Source organism: Malaclemys terrapin, chromosome 8, assembly GCF_027887155.1.
Source record: "Malaclemys terrapin pileata isolate rMalTer1 chromosome 8, rMalTer1.hap1, whole genome shotgun sequence".
Classification (NCBI taxonomy): Eukaryota; Metazoa; Chordata; order Testudines; family Emydidae; genus Malaclemys; species Malaclemys terrapin.
The window spans coordinates 24160218-24182624 of NC_071512.1; the positions used below are offsets into that span (position 1 = coordinate 24160218).

Here is a 22407-nt window from a genome sequence, read left to right on the forward strand (position 1 = left end):
AGGAAGGGTAATAAAAACATAATATAAAAATCCATGAACCTATAGGATGTGTGCCAAGATCACCTCACTTCCTGTGTGTGTGTGTGTGTATGTTTGAATTTGTTGTCCCGTCCCTCATCTGTTGTTTGTCTTGGGCCCCAGCCCTGCAATGTGACCTGTGTAGGCAGAGCCTCATGACTACATGGAGTCCCATTTAAAGTCAGGGCAGTTCAATAGGGATGCAGGGCTCTGGCTGCATGGATTGATTGTAGCATTGGGCCTTCATTAGCAAGCTCTTTGGGGCAGTATCGTGCCTTCTTACATTATTTTAAAGCTCCCAGCACAATCTTGGGTACTATTATAAATAATAAATGATTATGCAAATAGTTGGAGCTGGTTGGAAAATTTGGATGAAAAACAGAAGTGAAATGTTGTGAATTTTCCTTCTTTTTTTCCCAACCAGCTCTCAGGTGCTGGCCACTTGTACATGTCAAATCTTAAGACTAAAACAGAAGTCAACTTCCAGAAATATTTTAGCGTCTCTGCTTTCACAATACTCATTTCAACTGGGAAAGTACATAGAGTTCAATCTCCCAGAATCACAAATGGAATCCCCTTTATTCTGAGCATTATGAAGTCTCCTGCTGAAAGGAGAAATTAGGAACAGGAGCCAGTAGAGAAGGTAGGAGTTAATCCAAGGAAAAGCAAAATTTTTAGCATGGATATAAACAAGAAGGGGAGAAAAAGGAGAGAGAAGAAAGAAAAGACCAGGGGTAGGCGTACCAGGGTATGGCCAACAGGAAGGGGAGGTTGTGATGGGATCTACCAGCCCTGCATTGGGCCACCAGGGGCGGACCAATCATTGTGAGCCCAGGAGGCCACGCCCCCTATTCCCTGCGGCACATGCTCCAAGTGGAGAACTCAGATAAAAGAAGGCAGCCCAGGCCAATTAAGGGTGGTGATGCAGGAGGAAGGGAGTACACTGCTGGCTCCTGCAGAGGTACCTGCAGTGCCCTGGTGGTAAAGCCCAGGGATCTGGACTACCTGCCAGATGACCCGCTGGCTGCGGAGACTGCCATGGAAGCCATGCCACCGCCCATTGAGGAAGCTTCCTAAACTACGCCCCAGCCCAGAGACTCGTAAGGCCTATAGACTGTTTGTTTGTTTGCCTTGCTCCGCCCTGCCCTGGGGTTGCAGCCTGTTTGCTGCCCCAGCCAGGAGGCTGCTGGGCTATAGACTACTTGCTTACTTTGCCCTGTCCAGTGGCTGCAGCCTGCTTGCTGCTTTGACTGGACCAGGGGGCTAATTCCACAGACTGTTTGTTTGTTTTGCTGCTCAGAATCCATGGATACCTCTTTAAGTGACCCTGTTTGGGGGCTGGGACACACTTGACAGAAATCACCTGCTTAATGGGGAAGCCTATGACCGAGTGGCAGAGCAGGCCACCCCCATAATGGATTGATGGGGGTGCCCCAGCTCGACCAGCAAGGCCCCGCCCATCACAGTGGGTCATTCCTCTAACAGAGCATTTCAAAGGGTGCTCTAGAAAAATGTGTCTGGAAACTACTGTTTTAGGTCTCCAGTCAAACTAATTTCCCAAAAGTGAAATAATCGGTGTGTCTGAGAGGTCAGGCACAGAATCGGCATAAAATGTTTGCGCTGTCCAGATACAGACAGCCCTCTAAAAATATGTATGGGGGAGCCTGAGCGCTAGGAAATCAAACATGGAATATGGCTTGACCCAGAGTCTCTGGTTTGAGACTGAATTATTCAAATTACTCTAATCTGAAATGAGTGAATCAGGAAGCATTTTTCAATCTAATTTATATAGCACTTTTGTATATAGATCAAAGGTAAAAATGCCAGTGGCCAGTCTATTGTTGGGGGTTGATCCTCAACTGGTGTATTTTAAGAAATGCAAAATATTTGATTGAAAAGATAATACTAGAATTCCATATACTTGATGGAACAAACAAGTAAACACCTTCCCAGATCAGTCTTAAGTAAAGCTGCCAGGTCAGAAGCAGAGGCGTCCATATTAAAAAGGAGTTTAGCCTAAGGAGAAATGTAATGGGTGAACTTTAGTGTCATTTGCTTGTTTTCCAATTGCTTTTTGAATCATTATTTTGTAATAGGAACTATGAGAACAGAGGTTTGTAATTTACCATAAGCAAAATTATGGCTGGCCCTTTATGGGTGTTTGAGAAGGGGAGAGAGCTGAGGGAATCTACTCTCCTTGTATGCCGGAGCCAAGCAGAATGCTGCTTCTAGCATTCCATGAGCAAAAGCAGGTAGCTAGTGCTCCCTGCAATGCTCTAGATCAGTGGTTCCCAAAGTGGAGTCCCTGGACCCCTGGGAGTCAACCGTGGGTTATGCAGGGGTCTGTCCCTGGAGCCAGGCTGGAACAGCATTCAGGTGCTTTTGTCACATGGAGGATACTATTTTGTTCTCTTAATGGCGTCCTCCACACAGCGTGACCTTGCACACACCGTGCATGAGAAGTCATGCTGCTGGGGAGTTCCCACACTGGCAGGGGTGGTCTGGGTCTGGCCAGGTCTGGGACATCTGGTCAGATGCCAAAGTGGCCCTCAGGGGGGGGGGAAAAAAGATTGGGAACCACTGCTTGAGATTCTGACTTGGGGTGTGGCCAGCTGGTTGAGGACATGCCGATGCCAGGGCCCTGTCTCTCATCGTCACCCCAGTACCTGCTAGTGTCCAGAGAGAGGAGAATATATGGCACATTTCTGCAGAAGGCGTAAACATGCTTTTCACAGCCCATTTCACCATGTCTCTGATGCATTCTACCTATGTGCTATGCAGGAACTGTGCTTCATAGAACCGCCTCTTGTCCCTACATCTCTTCACTCCACCCCCGAGTGGAGTGCCTCTAGCTGCAGATGCCAGAATTTAGGCCTTTATATATGGAAGGTCCTAGTCTGCATTGACTTATTAAGAGCAACTGATGTGATTCCACTGACAAGATGAGATTATGTTAAATTCTACAAAAGTTTATAGGTATTGAGGATGAGGTATTGTCAGAAACAGAGGCATCAAAAAAGTATAAAAAGGACCGATGGAACAACTAGATAAGCTGAACTGCAATAAGTCACCAGAACTAGATGACATTTAACCAAGAGTTTTGAAAGAACTCAAGAATGAAGTAGTGAGCTGCTAACAGACATGTTTATCATAAAAATTCGTAATTTATCAGCTACCAAACAGAAACACTTGAAGTATGGCCAACTACACCTCTACCCCGATATAACGTAACCTGATATAACACGAATTCTGATATAACATGGTAAAGCAGTGCTCCGGAGGGGCAGGGCTGCGCACTCCGGTGGATCAAAGCAAGTTTGATATAACACAGTTTCACCTATAACGTGGTAAGATTTTTTTGGCTCCCGAGGACAGAGTTACATCGAGGTAGAGGTGTATGTCCATCTTTTCAAAAAGGAGCTAATGATGACCCAAGGAATTGGCAGACTGATGAGCCTTACTTTAGGACCAGGCAGCACAGCTGAGAAACTCATTGAAAACAGAATTGTAAAATTTCATGATGAGTACAAAATGATAAGAACAAATGAGAATGGGTTTTGTAAGGATAAATTGTGCCTCTATAATCTGTTAGAATTATTTTAAAGGGTTGACAATGTAGTAGAAAAATGGAGTACTGGTAGATTTAAGATGTTCACAGTTTCTCAATGATTTGGATAAATATCCTTTACAGGAGGTTATAAAGGAAACTTGGTAATAATGAGGTGAGACATTAAGCCCTGTCTTGCATTAAAAACAAGTACACGTTATGAGGTGAAAATAGGAATGACTGACCAGTCTTTGGCATGAGGAGAGATTAAAGGTAGTACTAGAGGTTTGTATGCAAATGTATTTGTTTAAAGCAGTCAGGAATGGGGCTAAAGAGAGAGAGAGACATAACATTTTGAAGAAAAGACACTATCATACAATCAAACAACAGAAGATTGTGAGCAAGTGAAACCACCTAATAAAAAGTGAGTCACATTGATTGGGCTATGTGGGAGAGCTACATAACTGTTGCCTCCATTTATCTATTCTGTTCTTCAGTCTACCTGCAAATTTCCATTCCATAATCTCCATTTGCTGTCTCCATGAAAATTTACCCATATTGGACCCCAAATTTCCACATGAGCAATACTCAGTAGAACGTGTTAGAGGATTACTGGTAAAGTCTCTGAACGTTCCATCTGCTTTGAGCATGCTGAAACCCACACAGCCTTGTGCATGCCAGTGCACTGAGGAGGCTCACAGCCCTCATTGAGCCTCCCTCTATGGTAATTACAGAGTTGGAGCTACATATGTAGGGGATTCAGCAGTATCAACATCCCCTTTGGAGTATGTGAGTGGGGGGAGAGCACCTCACCTGAGCCAGGAAGAGATGAGTTCTAGTTTCAGTTCTTCCACTGTCTGGTGATAATTCTGTGCACTTCATATCCCTTGCCACTGAGCAAGGCCTCATGCTCCAACCTTAGGCTGAAGATAAATATTCCCATTTTGCAAATGGGGTAAGAAAGTATACAAGGTTATTTATGGGGGAGCTTGCAACAGAACCCTAGACTCTGACATAGCAAATTAAGTCTCATCCATTTCAGCAGACTGCCTTTAAGAATGAGTGCACCTATAAGTACTTGGCTGAATGAACAGCACCCACTTCAGAGCCAGGAATAGAACTCAGGATTATTCAACTTTCTCCTTCTGTCTAATAAATAGTTATATAAGCCATTGGCCAAGTGTATGTCATATACCCTTGTTGTGGTGGTTCACATAAAGGATAATAGCCCGCTACTGCTACCAGTTACTTTTTTAGGTCAAGTGGCAGACATCTGTATTGTAGTTCCATCTCTGCTGATAACCCATGGAGGGTTGAAAGATGGTCAATATGGTTCCACATAATGGAACTTCTGGGTTTTGTTTTTTTCAGTTTTCATTTGTCTTTAAAAAACCCCCTAAAATTATATATTTTAAGAAAACGAGTAAAAGAACATTAAAGTTCCAAGATCAAATAGGCAGAAGTTAGGAAATACAAGAATTAAGGTTGAACATGCAATATTGATTCAGCCCTATTGTGCATTTATATCATGATAGAGTCTTTATATGATGAAATACCATTTGTTCTACAGGACTCTTTCCTTATTCAGTGCACAGCACATGAGTCAGAGGCTTGTAAGAAAAAAAACAGTGGGTTTTTTTTGGTTAAGGCATTGGACTGGAACCCAGGAAAGCTGGGTTCTATTTCTGATTCTGTAACAGACTCCCTATAGGAATTTGGACAAGACAATTCATATGTGCATGGAGACCTAATTAAGGTTTCACAAGCAAGATTAACTCTGTTATTTCCTGACTTTTGAGTTTTTAAACTTTGTAATCTTAACATTATTTTGCTGTAGGGGGTTTTAATGTAATAATAATAATAATTAATAATGTAGTATTATCAGCATGACTTTTCTCTAATATGCAGATGAAGAAATGGAGACAGGTATGTTAGGGCTTGCCCAGGGTTGAAGTGGGAGTCAGGATAAAAGCAAGTTCATACCTCCCTGGTCTATGCTCTATTAGAACATCCCCCTCCTATACCAATGGGAGTAGATTGTAGGTGTTTTATGTGGGTTTTACACTTCTCTCAAGCCCCTGATTTAAGCCACTGAAGTAGGTGAGCTACTTGTCCTATGTGACAAATGGTTCTCATTTCATTTCACTGTTTAGTAATACACAAGACAGTGGGAATTGCTTATAAAAATGTAAAGGGATTGTAAAATGTCATGGCACTTAGCCTGCTTTTGAATGAAATGAAAAGCATGTGACTCAGATTTTGACTGAGATGTGCCACAGTCTAAGTGGTATATCACAGCCCAAAATATCAGGTGGAATAGGACTTTCACTTCAACAAGACACATGTCATGCCATGAAATGCTTCCACCTTAACTGCAAAATAATGCAGTAATTAATATAATATTGCTGCATAGTTGAAGATTAAAATATAGTCTGTTTTGCATTTTCTAAGCTTTTTTGCTTCTGCGTTTTCAGCTGAAAGTTGTTTATTTCTCACAAAAAACTAATCACTAATAACAAAGATGTGTTACTTAGCTTTCCTTTAATTCAGGCCAGCAATAATTATACACTGACTATTCTAGAGTATTATTGTGTAAATTAAAAAAGCTCAAAAAGCACAGGAGTTATTATGAAATACATTCTTATTCATTTAATACACTTTCAGGAGAGCCACAGATGCATGTCCACCCCCTCCCAATGCAGTGCTGCGGGAAAATAGGAAGAGATCTCCCAGTATGCAGCACTCCCTGCTTTCTTTACCATATGCCTTCTAAATATGCATCTCTGTCAATATGTTACTTCTATCTAACGTAACAATCACAATAGAGCCTACTGACTCTTGGCAAACAAGTTCTGATGCATTTTATATCTTATAGTTACTAAATTGTAGCCTAGTTTATAAAACACTTTAATGAAGTAAAGTAACCATTGAATCCTGGCAACTGTTTCACATCTGTCCCTACCAGTTTGAGTTTCAGGAGTAACTCCATTGAATGTCTATCTGTTCCAAATAAAGGCCCAAATTCAGCAAGGCACTGGAGGATGTGTCAAAAGCTAAACCTCAATTTGATAAAATGAGAAATACTCTATACCAGTGGTTCTCCACCAGGGGTACGCAGAGGTCTTCCAGGGGGTACATCAACTCATCTGGATATTTACTTTACAACAGGCTACTAGTGAAGTCAGTAAAAACTAAAATTTCAGACAATGACTTGTTTATATTGCTCTATATACTATACACTCAAATGTAAGTACAATATTTATATTCCAGTTGATTTATTTTATAATTATATGGTTAAAAATAAGAAAGTAAGCATTTATTCAGTAATAGTGTGCTGTGACACTTTTGTATTTTTATGTCGGATTTTGTAAGCAAGTAATTTTTAAGTGAGGTGAAACTTGGGTGTACACAAGACAAATCAGACTCCTGAAAGGGGTACAGTGGTTTGGAAAGGTTGAGAGCCACTGCTCCATCTATACTGAGCAAAAACAGATCGTGATATTTATTGGTAAGAGGTACTATTAGCAAAAGTTAGCTAAATTTTACAGAGAGAATAGAGTATGTTCGGGGATACCATATTCCTTTATGCAAAGCTAAACAAAATTAATTTCAGTGTGGGTGAATGGTAAGCTGGTTAATGGAAACTTAAGCAGGGCTCTAAAATGCTACAAGGAGCAAATAAATAAATAAAAATATTGCAGCATAGTGAGTGGTTTTTAAGAACTGAGGAGGGAAAAGGAAAAACAAAGGGAAAATGATGAAGCAACAGCTAATAATATAAAGATAAATCATTATTTTAATATATTAGTGGAACTGATAAATAAAGTGTATATCTTTAAAACTGTACACAAAAATGTGATGTATTAATTTTGTACTCTCAGTGGCGGGGCTCAGTTTTGAAGATTTTTATCCTAAAAAAAAAAAAACCTTTGAGACCATTAATAAGGCATCAAAGTAAGCAAGTATTAGTTACTATAAAAAAAATTGGTAGAGAAAATAAAGGTTTCTTTGTATCTGTATTTAAGGAGAATATTAACACTACATCTGTGGAGGATGTGTTTGAGTATTCTCCACTTTGTCCTGGTGAAGACAGATTATTGAAACAGTGGTAGATAAATTTAAAAGTAGTCATGAGTTAGCATCCACAGGTGATATGAGATTAGAAACTCAATAGTTGAACGATCAGCAATTATTTTTTAGAAAGCCTTTGATACTGGAGTGGTACCAGATGATTGGGTACCAGTGACTAGAGTTTCCAAATTTAAAACAAGTTTCTAAAATTATCTGAAAATTAAGACAGTTGTAACATCCATGTGCCTCATAATACTTATATATAAATAACCCCATCAAGTAATGGAAACACTGAATTTCAGTTTACAGATAAGAACATAAAACCAGCCATACTTGGTCAGACCAATGGTCCATCTAGTATCCTGTCTTCCAATATGGTCAATGCCAAGTCCTTCAGAGGGAATGAACAGAACAGGCAATCATTGAGTGATCCATCCCCCACAGTCCACCTGTGAATTTCTGCAATCGTAGGAGTAATATGAATTTTCCTCCTCCTCCTTGATTAAAGCAGACAGGTGTTTCAACCACCACACCTCCCAAGATTTGCTTGGATTTTGAGAAGTTAGGTGACTCCTGCCTGTAGGCCACTTGTGCACATAGGCCCCAATGGCTTCTAATGGACCCTAGATAGTCTTTCATATAGAGTTTATACAGCCAAGGATCTCCTAATTACTGGATGCTCTCAGAACCATCCCCACTATACCACGATCATTTATTAACTGACTCAGCATTTAGATTCTTAGTTCAGCATGCATCAGCAATAAAGAAGAAAAGATCAATAGATATGATTATTAAACACCAGGTGGATGTATACATGACACACACACAAATATAACAACTATACTCAATCCTGGAGTCTACTGAGGCAAAACACCTTGACTGAAATTAAGGGCTGGTTAAGGACTTCAGCATAGGACATTTCAGATAAATGTATACTGTATACAAGTGGTGTGCATTATTTATGAAATAGGCTACAGAAATGGACACTCATATTTTACGATTGTGTGCAATGTGATATCATTTTTTTCACAAGATGTAGCTCTTAATCCACACTTCTGCAAATAGTTCTATGTATTTCAGAAGAATGAGGCAGACAAATCGGTCTGTATTTATTAGATATAGAGCAATCAAAGCACTGGTAACCATTCACCAGGTACATACCACTCACTATATGGTCAATAGAATCCATCAAAATCCATCACACAATGTAGAAAAGATGGGATCTAAGTTAAGAAGCTTTTTGTATTTAGAAGGCTCAGTGTAAATCTTTTGCAAAGTAAATCAAAAGCTAAGACATCACATATTCTGTTAAAGGGACACTGTAAAGATTTTTGGCTCTGAAATATGACCTCCCATGTCAGTAGTCTCATCTGTAAGCTCTGACCCTTAAGAAGTCCATATTTGCATTATTTTGTATATTGATCCATCCTGCCCCTACACAAATAAGTAAATAAACAGATGGAGATATGACTTACTGTGAGATTCACAGGAAACCGTTCAGTAAATGTGAATTGTCTCTAGCACATTACTTTTGTTTTATTTTAATTTAAATAATAATAAAAATACACCTAGAACAAGGCTCTAGGGACCTTATCATATAATTAGTATTACAGCAAAACCCCAGCAGCATTTAATTGCTATGGATGATTTATGTACTATTGGTCTAGTAGTATTATTTGGCATATACCTCTTTCATCATTAGTTTGAGCAACAGCAGGAGAAGTTTCTTGTTTCATGTAAAGATGTACCCAAATAGATATTTAAATCTGAGGCCCCTATCTTACAATGAGCTCCATACACCCATATCCCTGTATTTTGTTCTCATGATTTAGTGAGGTTCCATATACACTCAGGGAGCTGTACAGGCAACAATCATTGCACTCTAAAGGACTAGTAGCAAGGTAGAGTAGCAATATTTTTTAGGCCTACCAACTTTGAGCTCAATCCTGCTCCCTTTGAAGTCACTGGTAAAACTTGGAGTCAGACCCTCTTTAATAAAATCGCTACCTGTCATATGTAACTGAAGAAAAACTCTTTAAGCACAGCACTACAGACATTTTCCGACTAAATGAAATATTCTTCTCTTCACCAAAATTGCCATCCTTCAACACAGTGAATAACATCATTGACTTTATATTTGGTACTACACAAAATGAATGCTATTTAGAAGCATTTTGAGATACAAAATACTGTGAAGTGTGTGCAAATTCAAAATGGGGTCCTAATTTCTGCTTAGCCAAAACTTTGTGCCAATGGTACACATACATTTTAGAATACAAAATCTTCCACTTGTCTGTGCAAACATTTTTGGACATGCAAACTGAGAGGCCATCTTGAGCCCATTTTGAATATGAGGCAATTTATATCTTGAATGATTAACAGATGTCCTAATGAGCTTTGAGGCTATACTTTATATTAAGTGCTTTCATTTTCTCATTCCGTAAATTTCTTTCTCTCTCTACCTTTTGTTCAGGGCACATGCTACATAGTTCGTGGAAGCTCAAGGTTCTAGAGTAGCAGCTCTATTGGAACCAAACAAATCAATATGTAAAAATTAAAGCCTTTTTTAAAATTTCTAAACAATATAAGAATTGATGTATAAATGCTATATTGGCATTAGAAATAGCTTGAGGAACACAAGGCAGAGTTCTAAACTCTCCAAATTGTAGAAAATTAGAGTATGATTGCTTTAGAGAAGTCGGCCCTTGAAGGAAGTTTAAATCAGTACATAAGAATGCACACATTAAAAATGAACGCTAACAACAAATACACTGATGGGGATGGACAAAATAATTCAAGGCTAGCAATCTAATGAACTGCAGCTTAAGCTGGCTTAAAAAGTTAAAGGGGCATGCTTTCTCTCATTCTCTGCTTAATGACCCCTAAAATTAATTGCAAGTTATATTGAGTTGTCCCTATCATTTCCATTAATGCATGCCTTCTGCCTATTATAATAGCATTTTACTCACAAAATACATTACACTGAAAATGTGAACATACCAAATTTAAATGTGGTATTTGGAGGATGTTTTAGATACTTACACAGAGTCCCATGTTCATTTTGATAAAATACTGAAAGGTAAAATCCTGAGGCAAACAAAAATGAGTTTACTGTATACACATCATCACTGGTTATTTTTTCCCCCTTCAAGTATATACAGCATGCATGGGAAGGCAAGGTAGCTTTGCAACACTCAAAAGCGTTTTGATTCCCCTTTAATGTGTTCAATCTAATTCTTATTAATGACTACAGGCTTGAGAAGACACTAGTGTTTCCCTTCTCCCACCATTACAAAATGAGTATGATTTTTCTGTACTCTGCTTCGTTAGCACATTGGGATAGCTACTTAAAGTGGACACCCTTCTGGAACTATGAAGTAAATTTGGGTTTTATGGCCCCCATCCAATAAAGCTTTTAAGCATCTCTCTGTCTGTATCCACCTGTTGTCTCTTTTCTTATATTTAGATTGCCCCAAGGAAGTTACAGAGACCATCTTTTTGTTCTGTTTTTGTAAGTGTTTAGCACAAAGGGGACGTGATCTATGGCCAGGGTTCCTAACCCCTACTGCTATGCAGATAAACAATAATTAAGCATGTACCTATTATTAAGCACGAGTCCCACTGAATTCACTGGAACTACCTACAAGTTAACCATATGCCTAAGTGCTTTGCTAGATCAGGGCCCACATTTATTTCATTTAGATATTTCATGTGCTCTGCCATTCCTCTGCCCCAACTCAAAAAAAAATTCTACCAGAAATTTTAAATAAAGATGTGCTTGATGTTTACCAATAATGTTAACTTGGCTCCTGATCCTACAGACATATACTTGCTTCATTTTATGCACATGAATAGTGCAGTTGATGCTTGTGGGACTACACATATATATGAAGCAAAGCACATGCTTTGGTGTTTGCAGGATCGGGCCTTGAATGTAAAGGGAAGTTTTTGTCTATATAAAGTTATACATCTAGGAACAATGAATATAGGCCACACTTATAGGCTAGATGATCCTATTTTAAGAAAAAAAGACTTGGGGTCATGGTGGATAATAAACTGGACATGAGCTCCTAGCCAAAACAGTTAATGTGATTCTTGGATATATAAAGAAAAGAATTTTGAGTAGGGAGTTTCTATTATTCTGTATTTGGCACTGGTGCTACTACTGGAATATTTTGTCCAGTTCTGGTGCCCACTATTCAAGAAGGATGCTAATAAATTGGAGAGGGTTCAGAGAAAAGACGTGAGACTGATTAAAGGATTGGAAGACATGCCTTATGGCAATAGACTCAAGGAGCTCAATCTATTTAGTTTAACAAAGAGAAGATTAAGGGGTGACTATATCACATCACTTGACTATATGTACCTACATCGGGGGGGAAAAAGTGGTAATGGGCACTTCAAGGTGCTTGATCTATTTAGCCTGTCAAAGAACCAGTGGTGACTTGATCACAGTCTGTAAGTAACCTCATTAGGAACAAAAATTTGATAATGGGCTCTTCAATCTAGCTGACAAAGGTATAACAAGATCCAATGGCTGGAAGTTGAAACCAGACAAATTCAGACTGGAAATAAAGCGTACATTTTTAAGAGTGAAGGTAATTAACCATTGGAACAGCTTACCAAGGATTGCAGTTAAGTCAACCCTGGATTTTTTTTTCTAAAAAGAGAGGATCTATTTCAAACAAGAATTATTCAGGGAAATCCTATGGCCTGTGTTGTGCAGGAAGTCACACTAGATGATCACTGTAGTCCCTTCTGGCCTTAAGATAGATCCATATATTTTATCTCTTGTATCCTGTTAATTCTTTTAAAAAGTTAGATGTGAAATCAAAGATTAAAAAAATGATGGATATGTTGCCTCCCACTTCCTACAGGATCCACAATATACAAGCTTTTAAGAGCAGACACAGAGTGGATTACTATTTATTTTAAATTAGTATCTGTAAATTTAACCTGGTATTAAAGAGTAAAACTTGGTCAACTCCATTACTGAAAACATGTCACAATTTTGGATGAGTCAGCACAGATTTATACAACGCTCTCGTATTAACAACATACCCATTAAATAATGAATGTCACATGTTAAGCATCTCTTCTAAACTCTTATGCTTATATTTTGGCTTGGATCCTGTCAGAAACAGCACATTTCTTTTACAATTACCTACGAGTATCTAACATAGTATGTCAGGTTTAATCTTCCAGCTTCTAAGGTCAAATTAGTTAGTGGCAACTTCTTCTTAGCCATGGACAAATGATTTTTTAAATCCATTTTGCACTGGAGTACTGCTCATTTATGATACAGTGAGCAAATCCGAGGATAGGCAGGTCAGTGCTTTAGAACAACAGTTATGTGGTAAGAATCTGATAAGTTACAGAAGTAGAGAAAGAGCTCATTTGAGTGACTGCCTACCCAGGAGTGGTGCCAGGGTTTTTGCCGCCCTAGGCGGCAGCGCTCCCCCTCTGAGCATTCGGCGGCGGGAGTCCTTCTGCTCCGTGTCTTCGGGGCACTTCGTCGGTGAGTCCCGGAGCGAGTGAAGGACCCGCCAGCGAATTTCTGCCAAAGCCCCGGAGCGGAAGGACTCCCCCCGCCGCCAAATTTCTGCCAAGGGCGGCAAAATGCTGCCCCCCCCCAAATCCTGCCACCCTAGGCAACCACCTAGGGTCGCCTAGTGGAAGCGCTGGCCCTTTGCCCACCATATATCCTACTTCATTTGTCTCCTCCTTCCTGGTACCATGCAGAACAGGATATGGTATGTGGGGTGATAAGCACCAAGAGAACTGGGGCTTCAAGTGACCCCCAAAAAAGCTATCTTATGTGTGGGTGGATTGACAAGGGTTTCAGGATTCCTGTTGTGTCCCTCTTGCTCCTGCCTGGCACAGGGAGAGAGGAAATCTTCAGATGTATTGAGTCTTCATTCCCAGCTGACACCCCTATCTTTGCTATTAGTCAGCTCAGATGTGTCAATGCAGAAGGGAGAACTAGCAATTCGTGCAGAGGGATGCTAGGAAAGGAACAAACTCTTGGCATCCCTTCCCAAGGCCCATGCTATCATGTAAGGCAGTAGGAGTGGGATTTAAGTCTCAAATTGCCTGGAACTCCAGGATGCAAGACTAGGCTAACACAAGGCTGCTTAATGCTGATCCCAGGGGTGAGTGTAATCTAAACCACACAGAGGTTGGGGAAATGGGTGGCAGAAGTAGTATCCAGTCTTCCAGCCTGGCAAAGGGTGGCAGTTGCAGGGGCCACAGCCAGGTGCAGGGACCATGCTCAACCAGTCACCCAGTGAGTTCACTTAAGGGGAACGGGAGTCAGCTGATTGGGGTATTAAATACTCTGTGCCCAGGAGTGGAACGTCGAGAAGCCTGGGCAGACCCACCTAGGGGTGGCACCTTCAGTAGGGGGCACTGGCAGTATTACACAGCTGCTGCAAGCTAATTTGCAATTACAACAGCAGCTTCAGGCAGCTAGATGTGAGGGGTCTGCACAGGGTGACAGGGTAGGCCCAGCATGGGCTCAAGTTTCAGCAGCAGGACAAGAAAGGGGCACATGGCAACTCATCGGCCATCAGGGCATGTAACCGCTGGGGACAGGGTAGACTCTCCCAGGGAGGGTTTATGGGGGAGCAGGGCTCTGCAGTACAGTTATGCCAGGGTAGCTTACCCGATAGCAGCTCACCTACTCAGTGCAACTAAATATAGAATCCTCACAGGCAATTGTGTATGTAATATCCCTCTGGCACAGGAAGGGTTCACAGACAGTAAACATGGACAAGGCTAGCAAAACAGCGAACTGCCCAAGAGACCAAGGGTGCCTAGAACATGAAAAAATTGGGAGGCTGCCCTCGTCATCTAGGCGGGTGTTTTGGTACAGGCCTATCCAGACAGCAGCTTGGCCTTTGTTAATTATACAAATATAATTAGGCGGGCACCCAATATGTTTGGGGGCATGTCAGAAGCAGTTTCCATTAAGGGCAGCAACACAAACTGGAATAGGTGGCACCACACACTGGGGTTCAAGGGCATAACACCAAGGGGACCAGGGGTTTGTTCATACCGCAACAAGCCCGAAAAGGGCCCCGGGCACGTAATAGTATTTGCTGGCCATTTAATAATGGTGGTTGTTTAAGACACCTACTGCCAGCAATTTCATTTCGACAAGGCTATGCCCCTGGGCTGTTCAGTATCCTGTGCAGCTTTTCAGAAATTTAGTACAATGGGGCAGTCAGTGGAACTAAAGCAAATAGTGCATTATTTGCACAATTTTTGTTTGCAGGTGCGAGCTGGGTCAAATGAGTGTTTTCACCTGTTGGACACATTTCAGGCCCTGGCTAAGTGATGGGGAAACCCCTAGTGAGGGACAAAACAGAAGGCCCCTTTCACAACATTAACCTACTTGGGCTTTGAGCTGAACTTTGCTTGCAGGGTTATTGCTGGCAGCGGCACTGGCTAGCATAGCCAGATCACACAATTACATACGAGTCACTACACATCTGTAGTAAGACTTGTGATTGTGGAAAAGTTTTCTAGCTCAATTTAAGGGGGTATCATTATGAAGGTACAAATGGTTAGAATTTGGGTCTAATATACAGGTGTGCCGTTGGTGTGACAACATGGCAGTAGCACAGATTATCAATCGCCAAACTTCCAATCGCACAGGATTGGAAAGTTGGTAAGGGCATTTGTTCTCCAATGCTTAACCTTCAACATCTGTTTTTTCTTCCAAGCACGGGCCGGGCATGAATTTTCAGTTAGCAGGGAATGGTAGTAGATTGGGTATAACCAGGGAAACAAGAGTGGTAAAGAGAAACAAGATGTCCTTGTCCCATTCTACTATCAAGGTCTCTGCAATTCTGTAATAGGTTTTATTGTACGCTTAGGCAGTGTTTATATATTTTGGACCAAATGTTCATCTGGGCATCAATCCAAGCTTCCAGTTCCTTTGGTGTAATTTTGTGTCTGCAAAAAACTGCCCAATGTGTTCCTTCATGGATGCCAAAATCAGTAGTTAGATAAAAGAGGGCAAAAATGCAGACACAAATTTTCACATGTACAAAATTACACACACAAAAAAAGGGAGGGCAGTTCAAGAAAATGTAGAGCTTTGTAATTCTGAAATCACAAATGCACATTACTGTCCATTACTTTGCTTAACACATTCATGATAGACTGAAATACTTTTGTAGTATCTGAATCATCAGAAGGGTACTTTAGTAGCAACCCATGTAGCATTTGCTATCTTTTTCAGTGTTTTAAATTTATCTTTTAGTCAGTCTGATGGGATGGATGAACTTTGCATAATGCCTGGAAAAACGGAGGTTAAAACCCATGTCCTAGGCAAGCAGAATCCCTACAGCTGCTGCCAACTAGTAGGCTTGTCAGAAATTGCTCAGCTGTCTTATCAAGCATAGTTTGTACCATGCTCAGATTCCCTTATAAACCAACAACAGGGAAAGGATTGGTAGATGAGAACATTGAAAGTTAGATGCTTCCTATTTATGCCCACACTTGACTTTGTGCTGCAGGAAGCCCCCACATACCCTTTCTAATTTGAACTCAAGCCAGAATTACCCAAGTCTTAGTTTTATGACTAGACTCGGGCTTCAGGCAGTCTTTACTTTATATTCAATCTAAACAGATTCCTTTGTTCTATTCTACCAGCTGGCACATCTACCAGCTTGTCACAGTGAGGTTTCCTAGTAGTAGGCTGTGTGGGTAGCAAGTAAAATCAGGCTGCGAATTCCACAGCTGAGTTAATTAGTGGATGTCTGGTTGGAATGCTGGCATAACCTGCCAGTTAGCAGGTTCCATTTTGAAACAGGTGAAATGATACAGGAGTCATTATTTCTCCATATAATTGTATATAGGAACCACCATACATTACCTATGACCATACAAACTACGTGGAGAAAGACAGGTGTATGGCCCCCCCATCACTGTGGTGTCTGAGCACCTCACAATCTTTAAAGTATTTATCCTCAGAGCATTCCTGTGAGGTAAGACAGTGCTATTATATTCATTTTACGGATGGGGGACTGAGGCATAGAGGGGCTAAGTGATTTGCTCAAGGTCACACAGGGAATCTGGGACAGAACAGGAAATTGAACCCAGGACTGCCAAGTCCAAGGCTAGTGCTCTAACCACTGAACCATCCATCCTCTCTATTGCAACGACACAAAAAAAAGACCTTAGGAAACAGAGAATGATAGCACCAGCATATTATGGAGGCTGGCTACTACTGGGGAGCAAGAATTGGTTGGGATAACAGTACTGTCGTCTTTCTGAACAACAGGAAGCAAGATCAGTAAAATATATATCAGTACAAAGCACCACCAGCCCATTATTCTCTCTCTCTCTCTCTCTCATACACACACACACACACACACACACACACACAGCCAGACTTTCAGAAGTGCTCAGCACCCAGCAGCTTCCATTACAACATTTATGGAGAGATTTTCAGAACAGTTCAGCAATCAACAGGCTGAGCTCTTCTGAAAATCTAGTGCTGACAGAGCTCTTTGAAAATCTGGCCCCATCTCTTGAAATGCCCAGCAGAGAAAGTTGTAACCACCATTCCAGTTTTATATATGTACAACTTGTCATAAGAAGCAGCAGGCCCCTGGTGAAGCATTAAATCAAAGATTTAAAACAAATAAAGGAAATTCCAACCCAATAATCTTAAATTAAAGTTAATATTGCTAAATGAAATTCAAGACAAGACTATTTCAATACTTTTTAATGTGTTTGTGTGGCAAGACAGGGAAAGCAAGGAGGGGAGGGAAGGCATGGGAGAAGGGAAGAATCATTTGTTGCCTTTCATTTTGTTTTTTGATTTAAATATACACCATACCGGGGATATGGACAGCAAGGGAACAACTGCTATGACATGCCTTGAATGTTCTAGGTTATCCTTTCTGCCAACAGACAGGAGAGATATGAGGTGCATGAAGTAAAAGCTGATAGACATACTGGAGGACAAGAAGCACAGTCTAGAAGCTCTAATTTCAACATTGAGTAGTGTCCAATGATTCAAAAGATTCTGAAAGTGTTGCCACAGCTACCACAAGGGGAAGGATCAGCAATAAGAGAACTGGAAAGAGTAGGAACCAAACAAGTGGACTGGTGATTTGTGACCACAAGGGAAAGAGAACTAGGAGTCAGTCAAGCAGGCTAAAGATATTAAATTGTTATGTCATTCAGCAAGTCACCTACTAAAGAACATGTCTCTGGAAGAATGAAACAGAAAGCTACAGAAGACATAACTTATGGGCAGAAAGAAGTAGGTAGCTACCAAGAGAGATTCTTCAACCATCCTAAAAAGGCAAGCAGGTGTAATCCATATTAAGAAGAGAATTCAGCAAAGGACAGCAAGACGGTGGAGGGTGTGCTGTCTCCCTGAAGCAAAAATATGAGCTGTAATTACAAGATTGGATGGGATTATGATGTTATCTGGCCAGTATTCACTGGTGATTGTACAATTTGGAATCAATGTCATCGCATAACATGGAATCACACAGATTATAGAAGACTTCAGGGCTCTTGGAAAAGAGTTAAACAAAGAGGAAGAGAAATTCTCAGGGATCCTCCTTTTTGCCAAGGTGATTTTACTTCTAAATATGACATTGGTGAGAGAGATACTGGAATATTGCATCCAGTTCTGGTGTCCACATCTTAAAAAAAGATGTTGAAAAATTAGAGGGTACAGAAAAAAAAGAGCCAGAAAAATTATTCAAGGATTGGAGAAAATATAAAGCACTGAGATACATAAAGAGCTTGATCTGTTTGGCTTATCAAAAAAGAAGCTTGAGAGAAATAGCATAAATACTTGCATACAGTGTTTAAGTTCCTGTATGGGGAGAAAATACTAGGTACTAAAGGGATCTTTAATCTATAAGAGAAAGGCATAACAAGAACCAATGGTTGGAAGCTGAAGCTAGACAAATTCCAATTAGAAATAAGACACACATTTTTAACAGTTAGGATGATTAACCACTGTGACAAATTGTCAAGGGAAGTGCTGGATTCTCCATCTCTTGATGTGTTCATATCAAAACTGGATGCCTTTCTGGAAGATAAGCATTAGCCAAACATATTGTTGGTCTTAATACAAGAGTAACTGGGTGAAATGTATTCGCCTACAATACATTGGAGGTCAGATTGATGATCTAATGGTCACTTATGGCCTTACACTCTATGGATATCATTGAAGTCCAGGGCCATCCCTTGACCCAGTAACTAGTAGTGTGACAGATTTTTGGTTTGATATATAATAGGCACAACTAATTATGGAATAAAAACTTTCAATAGCATAAACATAATTTAGGCAACATGTTGACTATGGTAGGACACAATCCCATTATAGGTAGAGACAGTTGTCCACATAATTCTTAGTGGAGGTTACCTATTGGGGAAACCAGAAAACAATAATATAGGTGCATATCATGATAACTTGCTGTCTTTGAAGTCAGAGGCATACTTCTGTATATACTGGGATTCAGAAATAGGTAGTAAGGTCTCAGATAAGCAAAATATTATCCAAAGAATTAATTCTAATCAGAAAAAAATAGGGTATACAAATGGCAAGTAATAGAACCATACATACTTAACCAACAAATCCACCATACCACAATTACATTACAAATTACACAGTACAAAGTAACACTTTTCCCACAACAGTTTGTCACCATAAGAATTTTAAGACTGTCTATTTTTATGAAACAATCATGGGTTCCATTTAAAAATAAATAAGATGAAAAAGCAACAGAAATTGTTCCAGGGTGAACTGCAGCTGAGAATGAAGATGGTAAACAGAACCCTGTATGGTCTAGTAAACTTGACCACAGGGACACCTATTTTACAACCATTCTCTTTTGCTAGTACAACCAATGGCTTGAGACAACCAATGGCAGAATGTAAGGGTATTCAGAGATTTAGTTAAGCTCCTCATTAGTTCAGATGCTTGATGCAAAAAAATGTTTCTAGTACTGGATATTAAGTAGCAACAGTATCTGCATGTATTAGATGACGATTTTTTTAAAATCGCGAATGTGTTCTAGCACAGTAAACTGAATCTCATCTGAACAGGAAATTTAACTTGCTGCACTTGCACAAAAGTATCATGAGCTTCTATGGAGTGATTAAAGTTGATCTATCATTATTTATATTACAATAATGCCTAATGCCCATGCCATATCAGGGCCTCTTTGAGGAAATCAGGCAAATCCAGAGTGTGACTATCTTTAGGAGATGCTGCAATTTGAAAAAGAATAACAGAACAACACTAACAACATTGACAGCCCCTTCTACCTGTAAACCTGCAACACTGACATCCCCTCCTGCCTGAAAAACCCTTCTAACACTCCCCGCCACCAAAAAAACACCCCAGGAAATTAATCAAACAAAATCCCTACTTTGCTACTGCTATTGTTTTTACATGAAAACTGCACAGATACTATGGTGATGGGTGACAGGATAAACCCATACGATAAATAATACACTGTACGTATACCTAAGAGACAGTACTAACCCTGAAATGCTTACAGTTTCAAAAGACAATATAAAGAAAGGATGAGGGAAAAGGAAATATTGTCTGTTTTTCAAATTGAGACAGTGAAGCATAGGGAGATTAAGTGACTTGCACAGGTCACACAGGAAGTCTGTATTCCTCCCAGGATAAAAAGCTTGCATTTTTGTTGTAAGTATCTGCAAAGAGACATCTGGCTCAGAAGAAAAGGTGTAAGAGAGTAACTAGTTCGAAATCTTTGTTTTCTTTCTTTTTCAAAAGAATTCTACTATTTGTTCTTGTGTGGTTGCAGAATGCGTTGCAGATGCAGTAATGTGAAGTACAGAAGGTGCTCTTAGGGAAATGGTATAAATCCAGAACTAAAAACATATTCAAGATAGAGAACCATGAATTCATTAGAGCAATATATGACTGAGATCCAGATGCAATGTTGGAATACTGAGGGTGCACCTTAGCAATCATTGTTGGGTGAATGAGTTATGTCCAACACCCAATATCCCACTGAAAGAAATGCAACGTATTGAAAGTTCTATCCTCTGGAAGAACACATGCAGTGATTTATGAAACATACAGGTGGCATCTGCACCTGTAAAAGCGGACTTAATAAAATCAGTGAAGGATGGGGACAGGCAAGCCTACCTCACCCCCTGTGTGGGAAAGGTTTGCATGATGGCCTTTCAGGAGTTTTGGATGACTTCCCCAAAATTGGTGCAATGTGATTTAGCATGGACAGAATAAGTCTTTAAGTCTCTATTATACATCTTATACAAATTTTTACTGACTAGGGTAGAACTGACTTGAGGGCCAGAAAGTCTGACAGCCACATAGCTAAGGGCCCATGTCATTCACTTCCAAAGACAAAAGGAGAGAGAAAAGTAGCAACAATAAGCTAAATCTCAGTTGGGACCTCTAGGCAGTAACATAACACAAATAATTAAAGGAATTGTCTTAAACGTCACATTCCTGACTGTGGCAAGTGCCACAGAAATGTCAACAAATAAAGAAAACAAACATATGCCTCCAGTGCTTTAGTAGGCTTTTCTGTAGACAAGTTTGCTTAGAATGAACAAAAAGCATTAGCAGTCTCTTTCTCCTTCTGTTGACACTTCTTCTTCTTCCTCTCATTGTCATTGTTATTCATTTCTCCATCTGTCTATTTCTTATGTTCCTCCACTCCTGTCTTGATGATGATCTTCTGGCATTCATCCTTTCCTCCCCCCTCCCCTCTTGCTGTCCTTCCTTTCAGAGCCACAGATCTCCCTCTACCTTTTTAATATGCCTGCCGAAAGTCAGACTTCATGATGCTAGCAGGCCACCTTACAGGCTGGTGGGGCTCGAGCAGTATAAAGGGAAAGATGGGAAGAGTTCCAGCAGTCAAGTTAGAGAGCACAGGGATGGGAGTGGAGGCCATGTGGGACGAGGTTCTTGGCTTGGTCTCTGTGGCCTCACATGCAGTCATGAAAACCAGATCCATTGTGAATAGGGCAGGGAATTAATGATTGGGCAAGATGAAGGGAAAAGAAAATGCTAGAATGTAGGAGATATGGGTCCCAAACCCATGTCCAAACAGCATAAAATATGGATTTTTTGTAATAATAAACAGTTCCATCTAGAGGATAGTTCCCTTTCTTGTATTTTTGCCCCTCTTCCTATCTCCTGTGATTTTGGTCTTCTCAAGCAGTGGTAACCACTGTGTATCCTTCCTGCCCTTGACCAGACCCCTCTGAATAAAATCGGGAAATAAGCTGAAGACAATTCAAGATAAAAGAGTTAATGTCTAGAAGAAACAAGAACTATAATGCAGAGAAGACAAAATTTCAAACTATTACTCATTTCTGATCCAAGTTTTCAACGATTTGACATATCTAATGTTCCATACAGTTCATTTCTAAATAAAAGAATCTTAAATTGTAAATCATTTAGTGCTACTTACTTTGTGCAACCTATGAAACGTCTGCCACTCGAAATTGCCCACGACTTTAATAATCAATCTGAGAACTCAGCCAATCAAATTCCATTCTACAATAGTTTCCTAGGTAACCAACAAAGATACTGACATGGACTGCACACAGTAGAAAGAAATGGGGGAAAAAACAACCAAAAGCTGCAGCATTTCCACTTTTTCCAGTACTTTTGATTGCATATTCTAAAATGTTGCAAAGACACCAGAATTGACAAACATGGTAACATAAAAAAATACAGAATTGAGAGGTAGTGGTAAAGCACTTTTGTCTCTAGTGATTCA

The 22407-nt window shown here is 40.1% G+C and overlaps 1 protein-coding gene across 1 annotated transcript in view; it reads right to left on the reverse strand.

Annotated features, from left to right (window-relative positions):
• GABRB2 (gamma-aminobutyric acid type A receptor subunit beta2) overlaps positions 1-22108 on the reverse strand; it is a 284019-nt gene extending 261911 nt beyond the window's left edge. Inside the window, exon 1 of the mRNA XM_054037999.1 lies at positions 22096-22108. The gene's annotated coding sequence lies outside the window, so the exon portion shown is untranslated. The remainder of the gene's footprint in view (positions 1-22095) is intronic.
• Positions 22109-22407: the final 299 nt, after the last annotated feature.